The 27,549-nt window shown below is 39.7% G+C and overlaps 1 protein-coding gene across 1 annotated transcript in view; it reads right to left on the reverse strand.

Annotated features, from left to right (window-relative positions):
- il1rapl1a (interleukin 1 receptor accessory protein-like 1a) overlaps positions 1-27,549 on the reverse strand; it is a 479,938-nt gene that overhangs the window by 435,436 nt on the left and 16,953 nt on the right. The window contains exon 3 of the mRNA XM_034693768.1: positions 4,275-4,339. The gene's annotated coding sequence lies outside the window, so the exon portion shown is untranslated. The remainder of the gene's footprint in view (positions 1-4,274; positions 4,340-27,549) is intronic.

Below are 27,549 nucleotides of genomic sequence, written 5' to 3' on the forward strand. Positions count from 1 at the left end.
ATCTCTCAATGTTTTAACTGAATGGTTTGTTTGAGGCACTACTGGTTTGGATGCCGCAGGATTTTGAGCGCCATTTGCTGAGTAATGTGTGTGTATTTACCAAGCGGCAACCTCCGGTCTAAAAATATGAGTCCAATGCAGAAGTGCTAAAAGCTGCATTTCATCGAGGATCCGTTTGAGGCTGGCTCTGGAAGTACCGGAAGTCACACACACATGAATGCGAAAAAGCCGATCTTTACAGCAGAAATAAACATGTTTACAGCCTGGTACAAAAGACGAGTGTAGTCTGGATAGCTCTTTTCTCGATTGGCTCTCACTGTGAGGGGGTGAATTTTTTTCTAACACAGCAATTTCAAAGATATTTAGATTACGAGTCTTCCAATCAGAGGCATAGCTGACTTGATTGACAGACTGGAACACTGTAGCTGGTGGCTAGGAGGCTCAAAGCCCACCTCTTTACGTCACAATCGCTCAACAGCAGCAATATGGCTGCCGCCAACGATTGGCGTCAAAACAACGCTTCAGAAACAGATGGGGGACGTCACGGATACTACGTCTTTATTTTATACAGTCTATGGTATTTACAAAGTAACGGTAGCTTACAAAAACAAAACAATACAAAATGTAACTAGTAAATGGTGAAAAAGTAAACATTTCATATTCATTTGATCTTTGTCTGAAGACAAAGACAGCATGTACGATGGTCAAGTCTCCGGTTAGCACCACATATCAACATGTTTATTTTTGTTAAATCTGTATTTTACAGGCTTTTTTTGGACAGCCATATTTTAAGTGTTATTAATTTATTTATTTGTCTAAATCTGAATCCATATGGTGTTAAAGCTAACTTACAGTTGGAGTAAAAACACATTTTCCTACAAGAGCTCATCTAGCTGGTGTACTCTGTTCAAATTATTTAAAATTATAGTTCACAATGAAATTGAGGCTACAAGAGCCCCAAACTGTGTCCTGTGTGACAACAAATTCTGCAGGTTATATATAAACACCAGGAAGAATCCTTGTTACATGAGTCATGTACATAACAAATGTACCATAACTGTATTGCATATGCATTCTCTGTCTCCATTTATTTGTGGCAGATTTATATAACTTGTATTTTTATTCTAATATATGATTATGCAACACATAATGGACCGCATATCTAACACAATATTAATTATGTAGTGAGTCATATAAGTGAAAATGTGCGAATCAACAGTTATTTCATTTTAATGGGACTAAAGCTGTCTGGAATAGAGATAAGTGCCTGGGGAAATATGCAGACACATGATGGTGTTTTTTTTCTTTAGGTAATGGTGATTTGAAAAACTATATTATTATGTTTCAAGCAAAGTGCAGTTATATACTTTATAAACACCTACATTTTGTGGATGCATCATTAATAAGATAGATTATGAATCCTGATGTATGTGAGCAATACAAAGAAAAGGATAAAATGAATCAAATGACAGGAATCAGTGAAATATAATAAAAAAAGGCCATAATCTAACTTAAACCATTATTAGTAAAAATAAAAGGTTATCATTGGTCTTCTATGTTTCTTTAATTACATCCTCATATTGTGTTTATGCAGTAGGTGGAGTATCAGCAGACGAGCTACAAGAGAAACGGGCTGCGTGTGAACCAGAGGCCGGTCTGTGTTGAGCACAGATCATACGTGTCATCATGGTTCATGACTGAATGGGATACTAAGAGGGGAGCATGGAAAATTACCACACAGCAAATTAACTCTGCAGAGTGTGATTAAAAATAATTTTTGTGAAACTAATTTGCACTTACTGTAGCATAAAATTAAGGTTGCGTTGGAACAGTTGGTTCAATTTTCAGAGGACCATCAGGACTTTTGAAAATTTAATGAGGATCCAAATTGCCTCTTTTCTCTCCCATTCACATCGTGTATTTGTGACAAGCCGGCGCTGTCTCTGTCTGTGGAAGACCAAAAAAGAGCCGTGCAGCAGAAACACATTTATCCTTTCACACAAACACGGGTGGATCTGATGGATTATAGACGCTAGCTTCAGTGACCCTTATTCTGCATGTAACAGAAGGTTTTTATTAATAATTTTGAACTGCCAGGATTGAAATATTGATCCATAAGAGAGCATCAGATGGAAATAATTGAAAAAAAGATTGATTAAAATTGCCATCATCAGTCTCCAGATGGTAAGAGACTAGCTCTGTCAGAGGTGAAAGGTTACAGGTCAATGAAGGGTTAAAAGGGGCACCTAGTCTTGAATGCATGAATAGCCACAGAGGGCCATGCTAATTTTTTATCATAACAGCAGTTTTTTCCTGGATCAAATCCCTGACCCATCAATTCAACTCTGGGTTTTAATCAGACAAAATATGTTTCACATGCAGTTATCTTCAATTAAAATGCACAAAATTCATCAAATCCACATGGCGACCATTCTCTTCTGAAGTCGACTCAGGATGGGAAGCCAAAATGTTATAAGGGGGAGTGTATGTATTTCAGGTTATAAATTAAACACATGTAGAGTGTCTTATAATCATGTGCCACTTAAAACACAAGTGATGGTCAAAAATGGGGCGAGCACTATGGGGTGGGCACTATGGCCATGTCTCGAAGAAAAACAACTTATTTGTTGCTTCATTTCAAGTAAATGAAGCAACAAATAAGAAAAAGGTTATGTTTGTTCTGTTTTCCATATGGAGCTTGCAATCCTGCTGGTAGCATTGATAGTAATAAGGTATGGAAAGACTCACTGCCTGGGACCAATTCAAAGAAAGTCATGCTACCCATCTACACTGGTCAAATGTTGTCTTAAATACGAGAGTCTTCAAACAAAAAAGCACTCCATGAGGTTTATTTTCTTCATAATAGTCTACCATTTTATTTAACTGCATTATTATGACCTAATGAAGGAGAAAATCTGTTTAAAAAAAATGGCACCACCAGCCTGATTGCTATGTTTCCAGTATGTATTCGCGCAGGAGACAGCACTTCTTCAAGTGCTAATTTCTTGGTAACTTTTTAGATGACAGAAGGCATTGAATTTTGCTGTAAGTACTTGTTCCAAGCTAACATTGTATTAGCTTAAAAGTGAAAAGCTGAAAGTCTTTGCTACTGAATTGTGTAAAAGCCAAGCAGCAACCTCCAGTCTCAAACTATGAAGCCCATGCGGAAGTTTTATAAACTGCAATTCATCAAGAATCCGCTTGAGGCTGGCTGCAGAAACACCGGAAACCACATAGACACCAATTCAAAAAAGACGATCTTTGCAGCATTAATAAACATGTTTACAGCCTGGTTCAAAAAACAGCTTGGCTCTATGCAGCTAATTTCTCTATCGGCACGCACTGTACGGGGGTCAATTTTTTTCTAACACGACGCTTCAGAAAATATTAAGATTATGAGTTTTTGCCCAAATAAGGACATGACTGACTTGACTCCCGGACAGGAACATATAGCTGTTGGCTAGGAGGCTCAAAATCCGCCTCTTTACTTCACACTATGCCTGGTTGAGTTACGCATTTCCAATATGGCTGCCGGAACAGAACAGCGCTCAGGAACAGATAGGTGACGTCACAGATACCATGTCCATTATTTATACAGTCTATGGTAAAAGCACAAAACACAAACATTAGCTTTCACTACTACCAAGCTAACCGTTGTACAATGTGGTTAGTGGCTGGAGGCTAATGTGTGCTGTTTTCTGACCGTGAATAATGAGAACAATAACATTATTTTATCATGAAATATGACCTGATTTCTCTCCAGATTTTCTCTCTAGAATCATTGCATTTTTTTGTAGCCAATCTTTCTGGAAACAGTGAAATGATCAGATTGTCAGAAATCCTAAAGCTACACTTTGAAAAAGGGGTAAAACACTGTACTAGCATCTGAGCTTCCCACCCTGAGCATAACATTAAAGAACAATAGCTGCTGCTGTGTGAATCAGATCAATTCACCAGTAGAATTTCAGGTTGTCAGTAACATTTTTTGGAGGGAGAAATACTGTACATGTTGTTCACTTTTGGAGCTCCACAAGTGATCCTGGCACAAAGCTTCTGTGTTTGTGTGTGTAGTACAGTTCCCTCTTGTGCCTGACACACAGATTGGCCTACTTGAGGGGAAGAGAGTGGATCTTTATGAGCTCCTCATGATAAGGCAGGGAGACATTAGGGTGACGGGTGTTCTAACCCGTCCTCCTCATTGTCATTGTGTGAAAGAGAAATGTTGGGAGATGACAGCGGAGAGAGAGAGCAAGTGGAATATAATCATCTTTTACCTCCGTGTGGCCTCCATCCAGCCGAGTCGCTCTTTTCTTGTTCCCCGCAGACATCAGTGGTCCGTCTGAAATGACAGAATAAGAAGCCATGACTGACTTTGATTTGTTAGAGGTGACATGGGTACCTGCCTTCTAGCTTATGCGCTGTCTCAGGCTATATGTGATGGAGTACAGAGTTCACCTGCAATTATTACCATCTTATGTGGCGATTTAACCTAGTTCAAATCCCTGAATGACACCTATATTGTACAGTAATGCTATAGCTATAGTTTCTCGAGGTCATTGACGGCTCATTGATTATTTAAAGCTTGGTTGGGGAAAACTGCCAATCCCAGCAGGTACATAAAGTATGGGGGCATTACTTTCCTATATAGTATGGAAAAAACTATTTTCATAGAAAAAAAAAAGGATGCTTAAGGCGGTGCAAACAAAGCTTTGAACATGACCGACACATTGACACTTTTACTGTCAATATGCCAAATGTATTGCAGACAAGCTAGTTATTTTGTAGTGATGGAAGCCAACTCTTTTGACTCGGCTCCCAAAGAAGAGCTGGCTCTTCCGACTCCCAAACGGCTCTTAATTAAGGATCTTCTGTAGCCGTATATTTTACCTTAACTTGAAAAAACGAATGGTTTGTCTATTGAAAACCCTTTTACGTACGGTGTTTTTTATGATAAGCCTTATAATTGCCTAATTTTTTGCATTTATTCTGTTACAAAACCATTCTTACTTTTGTTTAGTATTTTAATCAAACTTTTTTATTGCACAAATTAACAAAAAACTGCAAACATATCCACAGAACAGAACCAGAACCCAACTCAAGAAAGCAGAACCAGAAGCAAACTCAAGCAAACAGAACCAGAGCCAACTCAAGCAAACAGAACCAGAACCAACTCAAGCAAACAGAACCAAAACCAAACTCAAGCAAACAGAACCAGAACAAAACTTGAGCAAACAGAACCAGAGCCAACTCAAGCAAACAGAACCAAAACCAAACTCAAGCAAACAGAACCAAAACCAAACTTAAGCAAACAGAACCAGAACAAAACTCAAGCAAAAAGAACCAGAACCAACTCAAGCAAACAGAACCAGAACCAACTCAAGCAAACAGAACCAGAACCAAACTCAAGCAAACAGAACCAGAGCCAACTCAAGCAAACAGAACCAGAACCAACTCAAGCAAACAGAACCAGAACCAAACTCAAGCAAACAGAACCTGAACCAAACTGGAGCAAACATTATTAATTTCCTCAGTGCAGGTTTGCATTGAGAAAAATCAGATGCCTCAGCCTGGATGGGCTGAACTGATTTCTCCTCTCAGTGAGTATTTGCCCTGTCTTCAAGAAGACTCTCGGGAGGAACATATGTAGCCACGACACACAGCCTCCCCTCCATCACCTTCACCAGACGTGGAAAGACTGAGGCCCTGGCCTGCCACCTTTTTAAAAAAAAGGGAGCCGGCTCTCTCTCAATGCGAGCCGACTCTTCTGATTCACTATAAAGCATCGGCTCTCAGAGCTGCAGCTTTTGATCATGACACATCACTATTATTTTGAGACCTTGTGTAGGGATGGAGAAATGTGAGTATTCATCCCCAGGTAAGTTTTTGGCTACTTGGTGACACAAAGCACATGATTCACTCTGCTTTATATAGATTTTTATTTTGATTAAACTGATTGGAGCTGTTTAAGAGTTTTAAATAAAAACTGCAGAGTTGCGATATAGAAAACCAAAACAATGAGCTAAAAGACACTAAAGGTTTCATGGATATAAAATGAAGTGTGCTCAGGCAATATACTGATGATGCATTGTTGTACAATACTTAATCTACTACTGCTACAGTAACAGCTGGTACCACAGATTCCTTTTCAAGCCACTTCAGGGGCTGCATTCTTAGAAGGGTAATGTGCATTTCAAGATTGCATCACAACAACATGTTGATCCCGTTTTCAATTTGGGCTGACAAATGCGTCCTACTTTTCCCAGGCCATGGAGGATGCATCGGGCATATCCTCCGTGGTCCAGCATACACCGTGATTCATTACAGGCCAAAAGATTTGTTGGTAAATCATCAGCATAGTTTACACTAAGACCCTCTTTGAAACTAGAAACTGTTTTATATTTTAAAGACACTTTTGGTTTGAGTAAAATTCTAATTTTCTGTTTTTTGTTGTACCACTGCTGCTGGTTTATTTCATGTTTTCTGTTGTAAATTTGCATCAAGGTTTGAATCCCTTTCCAAATGCACATGACTGAAATGGTTAAGGTGTAGAAGCAGTATAATTTCGCTTTCAAACACTAGCTCTTGAAGGAGCTATTTTTTAATCCATTTCAGTTACTACAAGGCTTTCCCCAAAAGTTTAACTGACACATTTCGAGAAACAGTTCAAGGTAAGAGCTACAAATTAAAAAAAATGAACAGCATTAATCTAAGTTCAGGTCTTTTGCAAGTCTTCCTTCGTCACAGCCGAAAATCTTACAGCAGGATCAGAAAGAGCAGATCCCAGATCTGTGAGTGTAGGTAACCTTGTACCTACAGTGAGTGAGCCACAGGAGGGCATGTTTTTGCCTCAGGCTGGACACCTGTAGTTGAAAGGCCTGTCTTAAAGCAAAGGATATGAAAGGCCTGAGCTTCGATGAGAAAATGTAAAAGTAACTGTGTCACAGGAAACAGAATGCAAGGAAGAAAAGAGGCTTTTGAAAATTATTTTCCACACTTTGTATTGTTCAACTGTAAGCCAGTATGTCTCACTAAAGCTATACCATGTACTGTGAATGTTTAAGCTATGTCTGATTTAAAATTATACAACATTGACCTAGACCTTCAAGTAACATGAAATAGATAGTTGCATATGTTCTATTCATTCTCTCTTTCTGTCTATGTTAATCATGTTCCCTTTCAGCACATTACATAAACTATGTTGTGAAGTTGTAGATATGAATATGTAAATCATGCATAAATGTGAGTTGTGACCTTGCTTATCACTTTACTTACGACTGAGATCAGGAGAATAATTTACATCTTCAAAATGACTTTTCTCTTTCTGAGCTGCTCTTGATCTGTTTCACTTTGGTAGAGCACATATCTAGGAAACAGTGATATTTAAAATGGTAATGAATCTAATTTAGAGTGTAGAAAAAGGGGATAAAGGAGGGGCACTCGTTTACTTATCTCTAAGGATGTGAATGTGAAGTCTGCTTTCGCAACAGGACAAGCAAAACATATCATTCAGGAACAAACTGGGTTTTCCAAATCTGTCAAATGTGTGCAAGCTGTAATCAAGGTAGCTTCTTTTCTTGTATGAAGAGAATAATTTTGCTGATGACCTTGTTATTGTCAAGAGGCGTATAAAATGAGTGCTGCCAGCTCATAATCATGAAAGCCTTAAATTTGAATTTCCGAGCAATGAGTCACATTTGATCTCTTCTTTGTACCTGTTGCTGTAAGTTCACATCAGTGAAGCCCATTTTTTATTAAACAAAGCGTGTTAACCATACATCATTGAAAACTAATTCCTTGTTTCTTTCTTTGTTGTACCCTCCAAGGTGTTTCCATGCCTTGATGTAAAATACTTTTGGAAAGGTGTTCCCCAAGGCGAAATCCTTGGACCTTTTATATTTTTCTCAAACCATCTACAATAAAGCATCCATTTATATATTTTTTGGTGCTTTCAAACTCAATTGAAACACATTAAGTTAAATCTACGGCAACAATAAAGGCTCAGATCAGGCACAGTCAGATGATGTTGCACAATGAGCAACAGAAGTCAAGACAAGTCAGGTTACCTGTATTTATAAAGCACATCTAAAAACAGCAAAAGCTGACCAAAGTGCTGTACAATGTTTAAAAGACACAATGTAAAAACTAAAGTAATTAGATATAAAAAGGGAGACAAGACAAACGACACAGAAAATTTGAATTTAGAAACAGAACAACAGGCCACTCGAAGGCTAACAAAAGTATGTTTTTGAGGCGAGACATGAAAGAGTCGACAGAGGGGGACAGATTGGCTTTTGGAACAGCAAAAGTACGGCCAACTTTAAGTTCAAAACTAGACCGGGGGAGGATCGAAGAGGTCTGCAGATTGTATGAGGATTCCAGAGGCAGTAATATAGGAGTGGACCAGGCCATTCAGGTCTTCGCACACAAACAGAAAAATCTTAAAGTCAAACCTAAAGTGAACTGGAGGTCAGTGAAGGGAAGCTAAGATGGGACTGATGTGATCCGATGTGGACAAGGTTGTCACGCTGATCCCAGTATACAATAACCGAGCCAGGAAGAAATAAAAGCATGGAACCAAGATGTTCTCCTAAACCCAACAACACTGTTTTGGTGCCTTGAGTTAGACAAACTACTGTGATTTTAAAGCTTTAATGCTGGGGGTGGTTATGAAATGCCTTTAAGCATAACAAAACATCACCAAGGATGTTAGTTATTTGCTGTAGAACATGAACATAGTCTGAGTAACGTCACCCATTGGTTTCTTCAGAGGCTTCCTGAAGCCCAACGATGGTGGCTGCCACATAGGAGATGGTAACTCAATGTGACTTTCAGTCAACCTAGACACAGGTAAAGAGGGGGACCTGAGGAGGGAGTTGGGCCCACTGGCACACAGGTACAGAGCACCCACCTGTCAGTCTAACTAGCTATGCTTTGTGTTGTACAAAATCTATAGAAACTCTTTGTCTTAAATATCAAAACAGATGAGTTCTAGAATTACATGGATGTTAATGGGGCCCTCTGGGCTTTTGGAGCCAGCTCAAATGGACACTTACGGATTTGCTGTTTTTAGCACTTCTGCATACATTTTTTTAATACTGGTGGTTGCTGCTTAGATATTTGGTTTGTATTTATGTTATCTTGGTTTGTTTTTTTTATGTTAGTGCTCTTTATATCCATGGATATTTTTTGTATATGTAAGGTAACCTATCACTCTGGTCAGTTACTCTTTCTATCTGAACTTTAACCCACCTTGTTTCACAACTGTGTGTGTGTGTGTGTATATATATATATATGGCTATGGCTATATATATATACTTGGCTTGGTGTGTGTTTTCCTCTCTTTTTCCTGTTTCTATGTTGTTTCTCATGCATTTTTTATATACCATGCATCTCACAGGGCTTATACTGTATGCTCTTTTTAGGCCTTATACCAATCCAAATTATTTATAATTACATCTTCCAGTAATCAATATCTTTGATAATTCTTCATCTATTATGAAGAAGTAATTTCTAAAGGAAAGTAGCTCAAGCAAATGATTTAGCATTCATATAGTGCTTTAATCCAAAGCCTTTAGGAGTTTGCCTTACATACACTCATTCAGACACCAAGGACAGCAAGCAACAACATAGTGTAAACTGAGTCTTGAACAAAGGGCTCTATATTCAACCAAATATACTGAAATTGGCGAGGGATAAAATCTAGCTGTTTAACTATACACAAAAAAACTGGTCCATGGTCCACTGGTCCATCCAGGGTCATTGTACCCACGTGGTAATGTGACAGAGCAGGACTCACTTGTGCAACACATTGGTCATCTCCATGATTAGGAGCTACAGGCCTCGCTGATCTCGGCTTGAGCTCCTTCCCTCCTCTGTGACTAAGTCTCCACCATCCAAAGTTAATTTTTAATGACACACTTTGTTATGTAGGTCCATAGGGGGCCCTTAGTGGCTGCGCTTTAATAAAGACAGTCTCACTGCTTGCTCCCTTCTGAGAAGACTTCATTAAAACCGGTGAGGAGAAAAAAAAAAAGAGTCTTTGAAGTCCCAGATTTGAGACTATCTTAACTTTATATATCCGTCCATCTGTCTGTCTGCAATTTTATGAGTTTGTTTTCATATTTTACATCAATGGTTGCAATAAACAAATAAGAAGTACTGAAGGACAAATGAAGTGGCACCCTAAGGGCCACTTCAAAACTGAGTGTGAGTTTTGTTGGTTGACAGTGCTCCGGAGCTGAAGGGACTCTATCAATACCCATCAATGACCCCTTGTTGTTGTTAAGTAACATTACACCAAATCAGAGTTACCATCTATGTCTCTCTGCAACAATGGCACAGCCCAGCTCATAGTAACATATTACCCCTATAGAACGAGGCACTTCCTAAATTTAGGTCTACCTTTGGTTACTGAAGTCAACAGTAGTGTGGGAGGTAGAACCCTCAACTGATAGGCCAACTTTTTCCAATCACTACTACACAGGTAGGTGGGGAGCAGATACCCTCTCTACTTTTCAGAGCAGAGTTAAGACTTTTATTTTGGATAAAGCTTAAAGTAAGGACTGGCTCAGGCCTAGATCAGCCCTTAGTAACACTGCTATTTCTATTTATCTTATTATTTAACCTTTATTTAACCAGGTGAGTCATTAGGAACAAATTCTTATTTCCAGTGACGACCTGGCAGAACAAGCTATAGGCTTGGACTGCTGAGGGACCTGACAAAATAGTTGTTTTTCCTTGCTGCTGTTGCTAAATTGATCTTGACTGAACTTGCTTGAAAAGTTCTAAAAAGAAAGTTTTGTTATTTTGGGATTGGGGCAAATATATATTTCAAAATATATAAGAATCTACAGAGTTTCTGCACTTTGCAAAAGTAGTGAGATAGAAAAATCATTCACATAAAAAGTTATTGCATAGATTTTACAATGCCAGCAGCTTAATGGTGGCTTGTTTACTTCGGCCAACAACCCAGATGAAACTTTCAGTATATTTCATCAGAACAGTCCTGCCAGTAGCTTTGGACACACCCTCCCCTCAAGGCTTTTTGACATCCAATTCTGAGGGTCTATGTCAGCCCACTTAATTCCTAAAACCTGATTTGATCTGTGCACCCTCTCTTAGTGTAGCTGTTCATATCAACCCTTTAATTGCATTCATGATTCATTCATTCCACACACCATTTGCTCCTTAATCTGTAACTAAACGCCATGTTTAGCTTGTTTTTGCTTCACAGAGTGAATGTGAGTGCAATACACAATTTACTGGCATTCAGGGAGTAAACTCAGAGTTTATACTTTTTAAATTACGAAGCAAGGTCATTTGTTTCTGAAATAGAAAGTATAATTGTCTCAAGAGAATGTGATGACTGTGAAATAGTCAGTGCACTCAGTATCAGATAATGTAAAAAAAAAAAGGAATACATTTAGATGCAGGCTAAGTGAAACTTTCATGACCTAGAGGATGTTCACTCTGTGCTGCTATGGAAACAAGTGAGCCTCAGTCTGAGAAAGGACTGGTCAGTTACACTAAGGCATTCATGCTCTTTTAAATGAAGTGTATGGAAAAAGAGACAGTTGAAAGACAAACTATTCTCTGCATAAGAGCCTTTTCCAACCAGTCTGAGACACAGTCAGACCTGCTATCAGGTAACTAGAGAAACAGGCCTTATAGGGTGACCTTTAAATATTAAAGGGTCTAGTAGTGTACCCTTCTAGTGGAGAAAGCACAATTATTGACTATCTTGGTAACCTTTTACTGGAGATAATGTGACAAATAACTCCTTAGTTTAAAAACAGACCTGTGGGAGGTCCTTAAAATTAAGAAAGACCATGAATCTGTCCAACTGGTGGATACAACTTTTAAAGAGCTTTCTGGGGTGCCCTTCTATTGGAGAAAACATGATGATGTTCCCTGTATATACAGAGAGAAAAAGACGGTACATTGTCTTTTACAGTCCCCACTAAAATGGATAAAACTGTACAAAAGGCCCTGGAGGGTGCCTCTCTGAGTCTTTAGAGAAGACATGATAAAGTTTTTAAGTGCCCTTCTGGGGTAGAAATAACAGCAATGTGCCCTCTAGGGTTCTCCTCAAATGGAGAAAATATGATGGAGGATCCGGGGTGCAGTTCAGGGAAGAACAAACAGTTTGTTTGAATCATGTTCTGAGGTAATGCATTTGGCCGGTAATTATCATACTGTATAAAAAGTGGACGCAGTATCCGTGATGTCACCTATCTGTTCCTAAACGCTGTTTTGAAGCCAATTGAGGGCGGGTTCCATGTTGGAAATGCTGAACACGACCAAAGTATGTCCAAGCTAGTGTGAGGTAAAGAGACAGGTTTTTAGCCTTTTCGCTAACAGATTCAGGGTGCCTGCCTGTCAGTCGAGTCAGCCATGTCCTTATTTGGGCAAAGCTTGTACGTTTAATATCTTCGAAGATACCGAGTTATAAAAAATTCCCATCCCGTACAGCGTGTGCCAAAAGAGAAATTAGCTACTAAGACATAAACCATTTTTTGAACCAGGCTGTAATCATGTTTATTATTAGGGATGCACCGATCCAATCCTGGTATCGGACATCGGCTAGATCGGACTCAAAAAGCTAGATCGGATATCGGTGACAAAGGGCCAATATATAGTGCGGATCCATAGGGCAGATCAATTCATCTCAGTTCTATGCTTTGCTGTGTTTACAACAGCCATGTGCGTCTCCTACATCATCAGCGCTGGCCAGTCTGTGCATTTTTGCCCAGTGGAGCATGATGGAGGATAACTAAAGAGGCTCTGCAGTTTAGGTGCATGTCATGCCTTTTTTACGACTCCGCCAGAAACCTGCAACATGTGCAGCGGTAATGTTTCGACAGATGGCGGTCGCGCTTAAAAATATAATGGGAGCCTTCTATTAATGGATTCAAATTGTGAAAAAACGGACAGGTTAGTGGATCTAATTGTTCCGGATCCTTAAAATTAAGGGATTCCAGCCTCTGGGTTAGCACTTGGAACCCAGGTACATTTCACCATCAAGTCAGAAAACCCTGAAGTTGCCAAAACATGATTCTATCCTCACATTAAGGAATAGAGATTAAATCAATACCAGGATCGGATTGGCTAGTATCGGTATCAACAGATACCAAAGCCCAGGTATTGATATCGGTATTGGGACCTAAAAAGCAGGATGGGTGTATCCCTATTTATTATTGCTGCAAAGGTTGTCTTTTTTGATTGGGTGTGTGTGTGGTTTCTGATGTTTTTGCAGCCAGCCTCAAGCGGAGGCTCGATGAACAGCAGCTTTTAGCACTTCCGCATGGGCTTCATATCTTCAGACTGGAGGTTGCCGCTTGGTTATTATATCAGTCCCTCCAGGATTTCGCGGGATTTTTTTGTGATTGTTGCGGCCCAAAAAGCCTGAATTTGCGACAGATTTTTGAAAAAATTGCGATGAAAGTTGCGATTATTTTTTTTGGCTTTTTTCCCCCCAATAACATCTCAGGGGCAAGTAAATATGCTAAATTACAGTTCTTTTTAGAAAACATTCTTGATGTGGCCACTGACTGTATTTTGATTCTCTTGATTCACAGAAAAATGCCATGAAAGGACTGTATTGCACATTTACGACGGTCCCTGAATGCACCTCGCAGCGACTGATGCACAGTCAGTTCACGGCACTCTGAAATTAATCTGCATCTTTGATGACAAGGAGTTGATCAAAACTTACTAAATGTTTCTGATGTTTCACCAAACTGGATTAAATCAAGCTGTAGATGCAGAGCTTCTTACGGTAACCACGGCAACAACGTCAAACATCAAATAGTAAACAGACGTCCCCCGGTTGTGTCTTTGTCACTAACGCACACCGGGGGTAAAAATCATCAATGAAGATGAGACAGATGCATGGAGGTGAGGAGAGCTGGTTCATAAAGCACACCTGCTGCAGGTAGAGACCAAGCTAACACTGAGCCCCTCAATCTATAAATAATAACGTTGTCATGGTCACTTGTCCTGCCTGCTGTCCCCTCTTTTCACCCGTTCTCTGTGCGTGTTTTGTTGTTGAAAAGTGCCGATCAAGTGAGGACTTACGTTTATGTTCCAAGGAAGTCAAATTGATGACAAAACCGATGACGTACAGGGGCCGAGATTGAGGTAATTGGTCAAATTTGCGGGAAAGTTGCGCTGATTGTATAAAATTGCAGGGCCGCGAAAAAATCGCGCTGATTGGTTGAATTTGCGTTGATAGTTGCGATCGCGAAATCGCAACTTCCTGGAGGGACTGTTATATATATTTAAACTTTTGACTGATTTTAGTTTGTTCCTTCATCTTTCAAATCAATTTTACTGTGTTGACATTTTTTTAAGCATTTTATTAATTATCATCTTTCTTGCCTTGATCTTTTGTATTGATGGCTGTAACTTTTCTGTCTGTCTGTTCTATGTAAAGCACTTTGGGCTGCTTGTTTGCATAAAACGGGGTATACAAATAAAGCTGGATTGGATTGGATTGTACCCCAATTCATAAAGCGGTTGTCCCCTGTACCTAATTTAGCCTGAGTGCACCATGGAAACTACCAGTTGCTAACTGTTGTTGGTTTGTATGAACTAAGATGAAATATGGCCCATCTTCAGTTCAATATCTCATCATATGACATACAGGTTGCAGAACCTGTTTTTAATGATGTGGTGAGAACTTTGAAGTTGAGTGAGGCTGTCGGTAATTGTTCTCTGGTGCTGTGAACACTTGTTCCCGCACTGCCAGAAAGAACACCTGGCTCAACCTTGTTGCAATAACCAAGATAAAAAAAAAAAAAGACAGCAGCTGTGCTGTAGTTCTATTAAGCCTGTATATTAATCTACAGGCTTCCAAAGGCTACGACTGTCTTTAATTGCTGAAATTGATTGTACAGTTTATTGGATGCGTCTTTTTCCTCTTTTCCCCATCTGTGAAAAGACGTAATTTTCTTTTCCCACACTTATTCACAGAGAAAATAATTACATAGTAGATTGATGAGAAAACTGAGTGCATGCTATCAGTACGATGGGGAAGAAAATGCAATTATTTTGGGATTGGAAAACCAAGTGTTCTCAGCTAACATGGGACTAGTTAATGGTGGTTAGGAGGTGGCACGTTTAGGGGGATTGTAGCACCGTGTAGATTCTTCATTATAACCTGCCCTTTGATAGACCCCTTCTAATATCACGTTAATCTGCTGTGTGGCAAATACGGGAATTCAAGTATAATTAAAGGATAATTTGAGGTCCTTTTAGGCAGCAATTATAAAGCAATTCTTTATTTTGTGCATGCTTTGGAGACAGTGGAAACACTCAAAGGAAAAATAGAAACATATGTGATAACTGGGCATGCAACAAACTCCAGCAGAAATCCACAAATTCAACATACAACAATGGTTGAAATTACATTTTTAAAGTTATATTTTTTGGGGCTTTTTGCCCATATTTTATAGGACAGCTGAAGAGAGACAGGAAATGTGGGGAGTAGAGAGCGGGGGAAGACATACAGGAAATGGTCACGCCCAGGAACCGAACCGGCGACCCCTGCGACGAGGACTGTAGCCTCTGTATGTGGGGCGCTTAGACCGCAAGGCCACCAGTGCCCCGAAATTACATTTTTGTGTTGAAAATATACACATTAGTGCCTGCAGGAAGTTAAAAAAGCATGCCTTTGGTAAAGAGATCACAAACAGAATTTGACTGGTGGAGTCTGTGAAGCTACTTTCACTTCAGAGGGAAAATATCAACAATGGGAATTCAAACCAACACACAGAGGGACAGATCTGTCTTTATGTACTCTTTCTCAACGCTACAAAGCAGAAAGCGTACAGACGGATGCTTTCTGGACGCACATCATTCAACCTGCAGGACGGACAAACATCCTGGTCCAGTTTTGAGCCTCATTTTGAGACAGAATAGGAACACTTCAAATCATTTCAGCATGATTTTCCAGGTCGTAGCTCTTCAAAGAATGAAATCCAATTAATCATCTCCTTAGAAGCTTTCAAAGTGGTAAAAACATGAAAGCATTTGTCATTTATGCTAAAGAATTTCAATTATACCGGAGAAGAAGTTTTCATTTTTAATTCTTGATCTTTTACAAAGCTGACCTCCTGTTTCATCTCATTGATTAATAGGAGTGAGTATTTTTTTGTAGATTAATTCAGTAGTAAAGATATAAAATAGGCATATTTGAAGATACCTGCTGACACATTATGTGTCTCACACTACAGAGGGATCTTTTTTTGTTGTGCTCTTCATTTATATCATGTGACTTTGCACTACCTCCTCACAGGTAGGAACGAGCCGATTGCAGTGATCACACGCCTTATTCAACAACCCTGCTACTGTCTAATCCTCTTCCACTCAAACTCCTGCATGGAGTTCCTGTCAACCCACCAAGGCCCCCTTTTCTCTCCAGCACATCAAACCCTTCCGCACACCGTCTGTATCACAGCTCCTCCCCCAGCTCGCTCTGGGCTCGCAGTCACGTTCTGCCGCTTTGAACTTGAATTTAGCTCACCTCCAGTCTCTACTCACCTTTTTCCATTTTCCCATTCCCGCTCTCCTCCCAATCTCTCCCCCTCCTTCCCTCAAGCCCCACTCGGGGCTACATGATAACACACTTTGGAGGGAACTGCTTTTCCCCAGAGCAGCCCAAACTGTGAGCATATTCACTCCATCATAACAGCACTGTAGCAAAACTGCTGTCATGCTGAGTTTGCCATGCTAATGTGGCTCTGGGCTCCTCTACCCTGCTCTTAAAGAACTGTGATTTAGGTGTGTGGAGTGTTTTTGTATGGCTAGTGGGGGAAAGAGGGTTAAATTGCACAATGGTTTGCTCCCAGGGAAATGCAGTGAATGTTTAGAAAATAGTTGCAATCAAGGGCACCTTTCCTCCTATAGCTGAGAGTAATTCCTAGCAAAGTTAACGCTGCTGGATTCATGGAAAAATGTGAAAACCCTCAAGCTATCTCCTCCTTCTCTCCTCCAGCTACTCTATAAGCAGGGTGAGAGAGGAGGCTTCAAAGGGATCGAATGACACCTGGCAAAGCTTTGAACTCTGTCCTCGGACTCTCACACGGAAAGACAGACACTCCCTTTAATCAACACTTAAAAACATCATGTATAAAGACAGATCGACTCAGATAACATCTTGAAATGTGCTCATTCTCATCCTGGCAAACATGTACACACACACACAAAAAACACCCCGTTCTGTGCTGCAGTGGCAGCAGCAGAGAGGGACTGAAGGGTGTGAAAAAGGATCTAACCCTCCTTCAAATCAGCTGGAACTTCACACAGGAAACATGATGTAGTTGTCAGTGCAATCATTGCAACACCAAGAGGGGCAAGCAGCCAATTAGCATTTCCAACTTTTCCAGGTTAGAGGCCCCCCATTTGTTCTAAGGCACAAGTGGGACGTATGAAACTGATCCCTCCTACGTCTGGTGGCTTCATCCTTTGATGTTTTATAAAACTCTGAGATGGCTCTGTTTGTGTCAAATGGACGCTGGCCAATTTTTTGTTTTTTGATCTTAAAGTAGAAATGCTATTTTGCTTTCTTGTTTGAAGTAAGATGAAATTATTGACCCCGTGTCTGTACAGTAAATTGGAACTATTATCGGTGAAAGTAGCTCAGCAAAAAAGATGGGAAGAGAGGTAAGTGTTCCATATAAGTGACTGCTGCATTCAGACGTCCACTCATTCCGACATTTTGTGGACTTTTTAGTAGGGGGCTTGCACAATGGTTAACAATTTGGCTGTTTGTGTTCACACATGAACTTCACATGGACTGTCATTTTATTAATAATCTCCTGTTTAAAGACAAAGTTTTACATGTCAGATGGGTTTTTTCCCATTATAAGTCTCTTAATCTCCTCTATCCCTCTTTCAAACCCCAACTCGGTCGAGGCAGATGGCTGTCTAACATGAGTCTGGTTCTGCTCAAGGTTTCTGCCTGTTAAAAGGAAGTTTGTCCTCACCACTGTAACTAGCTAAATACTGCGAGGTGCAATGCTCGTGTTGGATTAAGATGAGATCATAGACTGTCTAAAATATGGACGTAGTATCCGTGACGTCACCCATCTGTTCCTGAGCGCTGTTTTGAAGCCAATCGGCGGCAGCAGCCATATTGGAAATGCGTATACCAGGCAGAGTGTGACGTAAAGAGGTGGGGTTTGAGCCTCCTAGCCAACAGCTATGTGTTCCCGACCGGGAGTCAAGTCAGTCATGTCCTTATTTGGGCAAAAACTCGGAATCTTAATATCTTCTGAACCGTCATGTTAGAAAAAAATCCACCCCCCGTAGAGTGTGTGCCAATAGAGAAATTAGCTTCGTAGACCCAAGTCGTTTTTTCAACCAGGCTGTAAACATGTTTATTAATGCTGTAAAGATCGTCTTTTTTGAATTGGTGTCTATGTGGTTTCCAGTGTTTCTGTAGCCAGCCTCAAGCGGATTCTCGATGAACTGCAGTTTATAACACTTCCGCATGGGCTTCATATTTTGAGCCCAGAGGTTGCCACTTCGCTGAGATAAGACTGAGTCCTGTCTTAAAAGGGGACTGGATCTTATCCTGTCTTGATGTTGTGTCTTTGTTAATAATCTAAAATAGAGTATGGTCTAGATCTGCTCTGTTTATAAAAGCGTCTTGAGATAACTTTTGGTGTGATTTGGCACTATACAAGAAAGATTGATTGATTGATTGATTGATTGACAGTGGCAAGTGTTACTACCCAACATTGTCTGGCCTATGAATCCATCCTAAAAGCTCAAACTGACAAATCCACCTTTTAATTTTGTGAACAAATTAACAAACACATTTTGAAATACTGTTTTTCTTACACTGATGCCTTGAAAAACAAGATCACCAAATCACAACACAAGTACAGCGCGCCGCGAGGGTCAAAATAGCCTGACAGTCAGCAGAAATTGGCGAAAGTATGAAAACAAAACCTCACATGCAATACAAAATTTTCCATCGGCCACTGGCGGGTGTTCATTTTACGCCCTGATCAACACAATGTAAATGTTCCTCACTGAGGCTTTACACTACAGAGATATCATGTCTACATTTTTTAACCTTAGAGGTCTTATGCAGACTTTGTTACACTAAGAACCAACTGAACTTTTTTGGCTAACTCCAGACTTTATGTTTTGCAAAACTAAATGTGACAGAGAAAGGATCTTACTTCTTCATATTCTGTTTTTATTACATCTAAAAGAGCGCGAGCGAAAGAGATTTTCTTAAGGTTTCACTAAGGCACTTTTGATTCACTCAGAATTGTTCAATATAGTTCAACCATGTCTCCAAGAACTCTGAGCACAAACCCTATAATTTCACAGCTGCTTATATCCACTCTGGTTTCTGCCACTTTCCTTATGTATAGCATATTACTCAGTCCCTTCTCTTGGTACAATATGGCTATTTCTAATTCCCTTTCCCGAACAACTTCTATTCTCTCTGTTCCCTTGGTTATTATAAAAAGTTTAACCCATCTACAGCTTCTCTGCATGAAGTCATATCCAGACCAATTACACAGTCCTACTTTCTGACATTACAATCAGAAAAAAAATAATTGGAAAAGGGTTAACAGCATAATTAGAGAATCTATTTGACATAGTTTCAGCAAAGGAACCTAGTGTGACATTGTAATCTTTAAGTGGTTGATGCATCATGGGCCATACAGAAATGTCTCCCAACAGAGTCTAGACATGGTAAATGGTGATTAAGTGAAGAGCGTGATCTTGAGAAGGGTTTATGATGGAGATTACTGGAAGGTGACATTGGGAAGTTAAATGCAAACTGAAATGAGCATAAGGATGAGTTTTAATGTTCTACAGCAACAAATGATTGGCTCCGGTGGCAAAATCTTAGTTAGAGTAAGAAAGGCTAGTGACTTAATTTGAAGCAGCGACAGAAGTTAGTATAAAGTTAAGTTAATATTGTAAAATTTAAAAGGTGCCACCCCTATCTGTCTTTGGGCATACATAACAGCTGTTTCATCATCAATCATTGTGTGCACCTCCTTTGGGTCTGGTGGTCCCCCCAAATGTATGCACCTGAATCTGGCCTGGCTCTGCAATTTGCAGGTCTCCTCCCAAGGGTCTGGGGGCTGCCTTTGCAGAGCCGGGCCTGACCAATACCACCCTGCTGGTACCCACAGCTCCTACATCCACCATGCCCTCTCATGATCCGCAGTGGCACACCACAAGCTCTCTAGAAGTCCACATATAAATACCTTGTAATACCTATCAAACTATAACATGCACATAAAAATCAACACTCATATAACTGCATACCCTCATAATCCCCCTTCACAAACCTCTCTTCTCCCTCTCAAAAGCAAGTATTTTTTCTCTTCTAGTCTTTATCTTCTATTTCTATTGTGTTTTTCTCTTTTCTCGTTCCTGACAATCCCTACCATCACAGCAGGGGCGATTCTAGGATCTGATGTTTAGAGGTGCTGAGCCGGGCAAGATAAATTTCACAGTTTATTACATTTTAATGCAGTTTAATTCCCACATATGTGAAAGAAATGTATAACACTTTTTGGGAAAGTCTGTGACTAAACCATCAAATCTGATAAAGGTTATCTAAATGCTTAGCGACAGCAAAAGAGAAATGGATTGGACTCATACAAAGAAACACATGGTAACCCTAATTTCTGGGGAAATAACTCATTTTGATACAGCAGCTCCTCAACATATACATAAACACTATGTATGTTTCTGGAATAAACCAGCCCCCTATAGTGGGACATTGGAGTTATTTTTTGGACTTTCATTTGAGATGCAATACAAAACATGTAAAACATGGAGCTGCTGTATCTTTATTGTTAAAATATTAGGTTTCAACCAAGTACTGCATTGTTTTTAAACTTTTCTAGCTTGTTAAAAAGGACCTGCAGTAAAAAAAATTTTTAGGGGGGGTTGGATTCAATTTAGAGGGGCTTCAGGACCCAAAAACTGGGCTAGAAACGCCTACACATCACAGTCTATTCTCTTGTTTTGTTTTGTATGTTTGTTTTGTGATAATCATTTATAGTCCAACCCTTTTTTTCTAACCTTTTTTTTTTTTTAGTTCTGTAGTCTATACCTGATAACTTTATTTGGTTATTGCTCTCAAAATCTACTGTTTGTTTTTCTTTTTTGTTCTGTTCAATATCAAGCACTTTTATATCTTCGCACTGTTGCATATAAAATAAAATGCAATTAAAAAAAATAAGAAAAAGATAAATAAATACAATTTCAAAGGTGGAGGTGCAGAAAATTTGAAAAATAAAATGATTAAAGTGTCCTAAAGTGGGCCAGAATGCTTCCTCTTATCAACAAATGGATTTGGGGAACAACTTAACTTGTTAAAATGTTTGAGACAATTCTGGTGTTAATGCAAATATATATTTCTAAAGTTATGTATTTTAAGTCAGACTATTAAAGCAGGACTTTGTTTTTCAGCGCTGCAGTCTAGACCTCCCTGATCCATATGTTGCCTGTTGCTAACTCTTTCTCTATTTTGACACGACACAAGAGATCTCGACTTCTCATGTGCCCTCCGTGTGTTTGCGTGATGTACAAGCAAAAAAACAGAAGCAGGTCAGGAGTGAAATCAACCATCAGGTTGTTGGTGTGATGGAAAATAGACGATTGTTAATTCATGTCGCTGTTGAATTACTTATTGGCTCCAGCGTTGGAGGCCAGGCTTAAAGGCATGGGGCATATGGGGAACGAGGAGGGGCGCAGATGCTCCTCAGGGCCAGAGGGCTGATAGGCAAACTTAAAGAGGGACACAGAGAGAGGGGAGAGCAGACACTGGGGCAGGCATGAGAGAGGAAGATAGAATATGAGGCAAAAAAGGCAGGGAGGAAAAAGAGAGAGAGATACCCGCCCTGCCTCAAAAGCCAACTCCGGTCCCACTGAGCAGAACTAACCCCCTAACTCGGCCCCTGAACGTAGCGTCTGAAGTGCCAGTTCACCGCAGGGGCCTTGAGAGACGCTACTTTAAGAAGTCTGCCTCTGAGCGTGAGGTCTTGTCCTACTATGACCTCCAACAAAGTAAACAGCTTAAAGAGGGGAAACTTCTACAGCCACGCAAGTGACAAGCCTGACCTACTGATAGTGTAACAAGGGAACTCACTAAAATGTAACCCTTTTAAATCCTCTTAAAGGAGGCCCATTCAACAAACATTTAAAAGGGACAATGTTCCCAAAAAAGTGTGGAGGGACCATACATTTTTGTCTCCTGTTCAGCATGGTAAGCTAAAACTTAAATGGGTTAAGAACACATATTCTTGAACTTGAAGAAGCAGGCTGTGGTTTAAATAAGCACCATGTTCCATCTTCAATTCGAATACTCTGAATTTCCAATGGCAATAAAAAAAACATTAAGTTCAAGCCTGTAAAGAAAATTAGTATTGCTGTGCTAAATCATCAAAGAAGCAGTCTGAGACTGTTAAAGGGCCTGATTTAGCCCACGAGCCACCAGTTGAGTGACTCTGCTTGTAAGTATCAAGGCTCATGATTACACACGTGCTGCAGACATGCACAAATGCACACATAAATGTACACATTTTGCAGAGCTATCCCAGAGCATTGGGAGGCTCTCAGCTCCATCTACTGGTGGCATTGAGAATAAGCTTCTCCATTGTTGCTGAGGGGGAAATAAACACCAACTCAGTCCCCTAAAATCATTTTCTCCACCGCCTTTGCCAAGCCTCCCTCTCTCCATTTGCACCTCCTTCAAGCCAAGAAACTAATCTGACATGATTAGTTACAGTTTGCCAGAGCTGCAGCACGGTATCTTTTATCATCCATAAAGACCTTCTCTTATACCACAGGAGGAGGAAGGGAGTTTCAAATTAGATTTGATACAAAATTTGATATCAAGGCATTTCACATGGTAGCTGTTTGTAAAAGATGATTGAACAAAACAAGATTTTCTCCCAAAAATAATCATACCTTGGTGCAAAAGAGAAGTGAGCTTAAACCTGCAATTGCTGCATATTTTGGTTGGCAGTAACAACAAGTCATGAATACAACACAGACATGTGAAAAACTGCATATCAAACAGTTACTTATCAAGGTCTTTCATTTGTTGGGTTTGAGGCTACAAGGTCAAATCAAGTCCAATTTGTATTATTTTATCTCTGATTTTGGTCTCCACCAACTCCTTAGGGAGTTATTTAACTGTTATGCTGCTAAATGCGCCAATAGAATTACATTTCAGTCCTAACTTTGTGTCAAATTTCTTACCTGAGCAGGTATACAGTGAGACTTCATCTTATATACAGAAAGAAACTTCAGATTGAGGGGATATTTGTTTTTTGTTTGGCACATTTCTCATTGCAGTTTAATTTTGATTAAATAAAAATATTGATTTTAACCACCTACCACAAGTTGTGGTATCAAATGTTGAGCAGGCGTATTATTCACCTTGGTCTATGAGTAACTTTCTTCCTTCTGCATCATTGAACATTGTCTGATTAGTCTTCTATACACATCTTACACACTGCGATTCTGTAACAGTGCTGGAAGGCAAGGCAAGGCAAATTTATTAATAAAGCGCATTTCAGCAACAAGGCAATTCAAAGTGCTTTACATAAAATGATCAATACAGTTAAAAATCAGTTGAACATTAAAATACATTTAAATGAAATTAAAAATAGTCATTAAAAATCATAAAATCATATTAGATTGTCAAGAATAAAAAGTTACAGTTTAAGAAATAAATAATGATTTGATTTAACTAAAAGCTGCAGCAAACAGAAAAGTCTTCAGCTTTGATTTAAAGGAGCTGAGAGTTGCAGCGGACCTGCAGTTCTCTGTTAATTTGGAACAGGGTTCTGCCATCATTACGCCTTTATACTCACACACTGAACCCTGAAATGGCGTATTACTGGTCTCCAGGTGCATGGTTACATATCACACTGAGGGGTTACAGAAGCGTGAGAGGCACGGTCACACACACACATACACTTAGACATGCATGTGCATACAAAAATGTTATGTTTAGGACAAAGGGACACCTTAAGCCTCCTCTTCTTTTCTTTCCTTTCTTTTGTTTGACTGGTTCTCATGTGGAAAATTGGGTCCTGGTTTGTCCGACACTGTTAAACACACCCATGAAAGGGGCTTGTGTGACGTCACCTGATTGAAGCAGCTGGGAAGCGAAGAGGACGCCAACTCATCAAGACAGGACTCAACCAGAGACGAACACAAACCTTTGGAGAACCAACAGCACCTATTTAAAAGACTTGTCCAAACCAAACAAACAATTATTAAACTCATAAGAAGACGCTTGGGCTTGCCCTTCGCCCCCATCGCCGACCAGTATATTCCCCGGCAGACCGGTACAGGTGAGCGGACCTGTTTTCAGTTCTCCCTTACTGAGAACCAGTCCTATCCTTCACTCTCGTTTAATCACTTCATGTTAGGGCTTTTAGATGGCATTCATACCTCTACTCGGGGAAGTCCGTAACAGCAACCTACTTCCCTGCATTCAGCCTCTGTTACTACCACCAAGAGGATCAGAGGCAGGCCCCACTATTAGGCGTAACGGGCTTAAATATCCCACGTTCAAATGGCAGTATGTCACCAACTTATGATTTTTATTTGTAAGGGAAATAAACCAATTTTTGCAGTCCCTCTCCAGAGTGTGTTAGTAAAGGCCTATAGGTATATGTACCATGTCTTTATTCAAATGTCTTAAACTAACTTGATGAATCTTGTATAAACTGTCAAACTATACTTTACAAAACTGTACAAAATGTTTCACCCAAGGCTCAATCCTTGAGAAACGTTTTTCATCTCACAGCGTTTCATCTGGTTGCCGACAAAAAACACAACAAATACAAAAGAGAGTGAGGAAGGAACCAGATGAACTATTTTATTTATTCACAATACCTCATTAGAATATGATGAAATCACATGTAAAATTTGTCTAAATGTGTAATGTGAATAAAACTTTTACACCTAACCTTTTCTGCGAACACAGTGCCTGCCCAAACACGTCAGTTAGATTTTCATTGTCAGTGTTGGTGGCTAAATAATGCGGACAACAACTCCCATGATTCCAAGCTGCTTCACGATATGTGCAAATGACGTCTTTAGTTATTCTTGTGACTGAGGGACCCTCCGTAGCAGAAATTACATACTCTCAATTCAAAAGGGAAACTCAGTGTTTTGATCAGTATCCCGACTATATCCTGACTTAATAACCATGCAACTCATTAGCATCCTTCATGGGTGAGCTTTAAGTTTAGCTTAAACCAAAATGTGTTGAATAATGATTTTTCCAATACCTAAACTAAACTTCAGGAGCAACCCAAGACTTGACATCAATCCTTTGGCTCCTCATTATTCTCACTTCTTGTATCTACTTCTTTTGGATTCCATCCCAGAATTTGTACTCTCGGTTAAAAACAAAAAAAGAAATGCAGCTTTAAAGATGACCCTGATGACATTAATTTTGAACAGAGTTTGGAAAGCTTTCTCTGAAACCAGGGCTGACTCTAAACAATTTTTAAAGGTACACAGTAGTAAATTATCCAACAAGAAAACTGAGTTTGATAAAAAGCCCCTTTTGTTATGGCTAAATCACAAAATTTAAGTTTGTGTTTTCTGGACTCAATACAGTTTTTTTGTGGTAATTTCTAAGTATTTAGGGAGTATGAAAATATGTATGTGTAGCCTGCTTCCTGATTTCATGTAAATTGGTAGTGTGAGTGTTTAAACTGATGTGAGGAGTTTTTTTATAACCGGTTGTAAACCAGGCAGTTATGAAACTCATGACTCTACATTGCTAACGAAAGCAATTGAAACCATTAGCAAAGATATTGACCATTTCAACAATGTAGTTGTATTGTTATCTGATACCACTGCTATCTGGTCAGTGTCTAATGAGAAGATTAACAGCACACTGCCAAACCAGACTTGACTTGATGGGACTGGATTGGACTGGACACGAAACGACACAATGTGATACGATATGACTCAAGTGCTCCACATGCTCAACTGCCTCAACAATAGTGCCAATAAATAAAACTACAAATAATCTTGTAGGGACTTGACTGGACTGGACTGGACTGAATATGACGGCTATTGGGTCAGTGTCTGATGCAATGATTAACAGCACACTGTCAAAACAGACTTGGCTGGACTGGATTGGATTGGACTGGACTGGACTGGACACGACACGACACGATATGGTACGATACGACTCAACTCAAGTGCTCCACGTGCTCAATTGCATCAACAATAGTGCCAATAAATGATACCACTAAAAATCTTGACGGGACTGGACTGGACACAACATGACACGGCACGATATGGCTCAAGAACTTCACATGCTCAACTGCCTCAAAAACATTGCCAATAAATAAAACCAATCAAAAACCAACAGGGAGAAGATCCCGGGGTAGACCCAGAACTCGTTGGAGGGATTATATATCCCACCTGGTCTGGGCTCACCCAGTATTCCCCAGGAAGAGCTGGAAAGTGTTGTTGGGGAGAGGATTGTCTGGGTCCATAAAGAAACCACAAACATCACATATTGCACTTATTATACAAGATCTTCCCAAACAGCATAAATAACAAAATATTAGAAGATAAGAACAACATGACACTGTCGCACAAGCCGTACGGTCTTGAGAAACATTATTTAAAATGTCGATCAAGGTCGGCACAAGGGAGTTTTTAAAGTGGTCCAGTTTACAATGGGGGACTCTGTACAGCCTACCTGAAGGTGAGATGTATGGATGTAGCACTGGTTGTATTTGGATTCCACTTGGACTGTGCTTTTCCTATTTCTATCACTGCCAACAGCAGAAGAGCAGATAAATAAATATCTATTGTGTAGCTACTTCTAAAATGTTCTTTCTTTAAGCAAGAGCTCATGGGCAACTTCCTGAGATTATGTTTTTTAATGTCGGGGAAAAATATTGCATGGCACTCAACATCTCAATGTATAGGTTTTAGATAACATTCATATAATATTTACACAGTTAGATAGATTCCTCTCTGAATCAGCATATACAGTTATGTTCCTGTACATGTTATCCCATCATACTACAATTACAGACAAATACATCACTTTGTTATCAATGGACACAGCTGCTCATGGACTGATTGTAAAAATGGTAATAAGCTAAAGGGACCTGCAAAGAACAGTGACAAGACAAATCTCCCTCTAAGGAACATCTTTTTAGAAACCACAACACAGTTCCTCACAGCCACTATCTGCACACAGATCAGAAAATGAATTGCTGCCTTATGAATAAAGGATTCCCTCCATTCTTGCACCGTCCTTCAAGCGGCATTATTGGACCAAGGAACACACTGGTAGTCTTTTTCCTGTCAGGACAGCCCTACAACACAACAAGATCAGCAATTACATGCCAGTATTTTCTTTTTTGGCCATGGAAGTTGGGTAATTTTGAGAGCATATGAGAGTCTAGTATTTTCCTTCTCTGATGAGGAGAACATGATGTCCTGTTGGAGTAGAGATTTGCTTGATAGCATCGCACACACTCTCAAACACACACAGAGTTA

The sequence above is a fragment of the Notolabrus celidotus genome, chromosome 10, assembly GCF_009762535.1.
Source record: "Notolabrus celidotus isolate fNotCel1 chromosome 10, fNotCel1.pri, whole genome shotgun sequence".
Lineage (NCBI taxonomy): Eukaryota > Metazoa > Chordata > Actinopteri > Labriformes > Labridae > Notolabrus > Notolabrus celidotus.